The sequence below is a fragment of the Ursus maritimus genome (genome assembly GCF_017311325.1).
Source record: "Ursus maritimus isolate PB19 chromosome X unlocalized genomic scaffold, ASM1731132v1 scaffold_X1, whole genome shotgun sequence".
In the NCBI taxonomy this organism is placed as follows: Eukaryota; Metazoa; Chordata; class Mammalia; order Carnivora; family Ursidae; genus Ursus; species Ursus maritimus.
In genome coordinates this window covers 86,452,673-86,456,110 of record NW_024423319.1, presented here as the reverse complement: position 1 = coordinate 86,456,110, position 3,438 = coordinate 86,452,673, and the positions used below count along the sequence as shown (strand labels likewise).

The 3,438-nt window shown below is 37.6% G+C and overlaps 1 non-coding gene and 1 pseudogene across 1 annotated transcript; both read left to right on the top strand.

Annotated features, from left to right (window-relative positions):
* Positions 1 to 804: 804 nt before the first annotated feature.
* LOC121103786 lies at positions 805 to 911 on the top strand. The gene has a single exon (XR_005836066.1). It is a non-coding gene; the product is annotated as a U6 spliceosomal RNA (small nuclear RNA).
* A 393-nt stretch (positions 912 to 1,304) lies between these two features.
* On the top strand, positions 1,305 to 2,249 carry LOC103666299 (annotated as a pseudogene).
* The last annotated feature ends 1,189 nt before the right edge of the window (positions 2,250 to 3,438 follow it).

The following is a 3,438-nucleotide window of genomic DNA, read 5'->3' as shown; positions in this document are numbered from 1 at the left end:
ATAACATTTTTTAAAGTTTCTATTTATGTTTCCCTTTACCAGCTCTCTGTGTAGCCAGTGATAATTGGTTTTCCACAACCATCATTGCTTCATCATTCTTTGAATCTTGCTAATCTCGTAGTTTGAAAAAGGAGAACTTATTTTATTTTGTACCTCTTTAGAAGAATGGAGTTATCTTTACTTCTTACTTTAGGTATTATTTGAATATTTTATAATGAACATGTATTATTTTTATAATTTTTTTGGAAACGCTATTAAAGATTTTTTAAAAATACTACAAATAAATCAAAATGAGATTCTAAAATATGTTCAAGTAACCCACAGGAAGACAGCTGAAAGAAACAGAAACAAACAAGCCACAGAAAACAGATATTAAAATGGCAAACTTATGCTTAACATATCATTGTTTACATTAAATGTGAATGGTCTAATTATACCAATTGAAAGGCAAATTGACAGAGTAGATTCAAACATATAACGCAACCATGAAGCTCACTTCATATACCATGTGGGTATGTTGAAATTAAAAGAATAAAAATACGTATATGATGCAAACATCAATTAGAAGAAAGCAGGAGTGACTATATTATTAACAGGCAAAAGAGTCCTCAGAGCAAAAAAAAAAAAAAAAAAGATTTACCTTGGACTGAGAGGAATTTTAGATAATGATAAAAAAGTCAGTCTACCAAGAAGACATAACAATCATAAATTTGTATGCATAAAACAACAAAGCTGCAAAATATGTGAAACAAAAATTAATACAATTAATTAATTAATTATAATTAATACAATTACAGTTGGAGAGTGCTGACTTCGGCAGCACATATACTAAAATTGGAATGACACAGAGAAGATTAGCATGGCCCCTGCACAGGGATGACATGTAATTACAGTTGGAGATGTCAATGCCCCTCTATAAACAACTGATAAGGGGCGCCTGGGTGGCACAGTCGTTAAGCGTCTGCCTTCGGCTCAGGTCATGGTCCCAGCGTTCTGGGATCGAGCCCTGCATCGGGCTCCCTGCTCAGCGGGAAGCCTGCTTCTCCCTCTCCCACTCCCCCTGCTTGTGTTCCCTCTCTCACTGCCTCTCTCTCTGTCAAATAAATAAATAAAATCTTTAGGGGCACCTGGGTGGCACAGCGGTTGAGCGTCTGCCTTCGGCTCAGGGCATGATACCGGCATTACGGGATCGAGCCCCACATCAGGCTCCTCCACTATGAGCCTGCTTCTTCCTCTCCCACTCCCCCTGCTTGTGTTCCCTCTCTCGCTGGCTGTCTCTATCTCTGTCAAATAAATAAATAAAATCTTTAAAAATAAATAGATAAATGAATAAATAAAATCTTTAAAAACAAAAACAAAAACAAAACCCAACTGGTAAAACTTCAAGGCAATCAACAAAGATGTATAAGAACTTAACACACCATCAACCAACAAGATCTAAGTAACATTCATATAACATTCCACCCAATAACAGCAGAATACACATTCTTTTAAAGTGTCCACGGCACAAAGATGGCACTGAAATTAAAGAAGGAAGCCCCTGCCCCTCCCAAAGCCAAAGCCAAGGTTTTGAAGGCCAAGAAAGCAGTGCTGAAAGGTATCCAGAGTCACAAGAAGAAGAAAAGAAGCAGAAAGAGGAGAAGGAGGAGGAAGAGACAGATATTCACACATCACTCAAATTCTAGTGGCCCAAGCTTCTGTGGCTCTAAAAGCAGCCAATATCTCCTTAGAAGAGCACCCCCAGAAGAAACAAGTTTGACTATTATGCCATTGTCAACTTGCCCCTGACCACAGAGTTAGCCATGAAGAAAATAGAAGACAAGAGCACGCTGTGTTCGTTGTGGATTTCAGGGCCAATAAGCACCAAAACAAACAGGCTGTGAAGAAGCTCTGCGACACTGAGGTGGCCGAGGTCAACATCCTGATCAGGCCTGATAAAGAGAAGAAGGCATATGTTCAGCTGGCCTCTGACTGTGACGCTTTGGATGTTGCCAAGAAAATCGGGATCATCTAAACCGAGTCCAGCTGGCTAATTCTAAATATAAACGTTTTGCCAACTCACACCAAAAAATAACAAAGTATCTATGGAACATAGAACAAGATAGTTCATATTCTGGACCATAAAACAAATCTCAACGAAATGAAAAGAACGGAAGTCGGAGTGTGTTCTCTGACGACAAAAGAATCACATTAGAAACCAGTAACAGAAAACACCGAAGCATTTGAAAACAAAAAAACATACTTCTAAATAATCCATGGATCAAACAGGAAATCTCAAAGAAAGTAAGAAATACATTGAATTGGATGAAAATTAAAATCTAGCATATCAAAATTTGTGAGATGCTGCTGAACCAGTGCTGAGAGGGAATCTTTTTACCATTAAATGATTACATTTAAAAAAAGGAAAAATCTCAAATCAGTCACCTAATATTAAAAAACTTCATAAAGGAGCACAAAATAAGCCCAAAGGAAGCGAAAGGAAAGAAACAACAAGAACAGAAATCAATAAAATTGAAAACAGAAACACAATACAGAAAATCCATAAAACAGGGTGCTGATTCTTTGAAAAGAGCAGTAAAAATGACAAGTCTCTAGCAAGACTGCCAACAAGAGAGAGAAGACACAAATTACTACGAACAGAAATGAAACACGGGCTATCACGGCAGACCCTGCAAACATCAAAAGGATAGTAAGGAAATGGTGTGAACGACTCTACACACAAATTTGATGAATTAGATGAAATGGAGCAATTTTTCAAAAAAGCACAAGGTACCACAACTCGCCCTATAACTACTACAGAAGTTTGTAACTTTAAAACTCCCGAGAAAGTAATCCCTAGGCTCACATAAATTCTACCAAACATGAATTCTAGGTGAAGTCTATCAAACATTTTAAAAAGAACACCAAATTTGTAAAATCTTTTCCAAAAAATAGAAAGGAGAAAAATTCTTTTTTTTTTTTTTTTATTTTTTATTCATTTATTTGACAGAGAGAGGCAGCGAGAGAGGGAACTGAAGCAAGGGGAGTGTGACAGGGAGAAGCAGGCTTCTCGCCGAGCAGGGAGCCCGATGTGGGGCTCGATCCCAGGACTCTGGGATCATGACCTGAGCCACAGGCAGACGCTTAACGGCTGAACCACCCAGGCACCCCAAAAGAAGAACAATTCTGAGCTTAATTTTATGAGGGTAGTATCAACCTGATACCAAAATCAGACAGTCTAAAAAAGGAAAACTGCAAATAGCTCTCATGAGTATAGGCATAAAAGTACTTCACAAAGTATTATCAAATAGAATTGAGCAACATACAGAAATAATTACACGTCCTGAATGAAGAGGATTTCTTCCAGAGATGCAAAGCTGGTTCCATATCTGAAAATCAATCTATGTAAACCAGCATATTAATGGTCTAGAGAAAGAAAGTAAAATGATCGTATCAGTT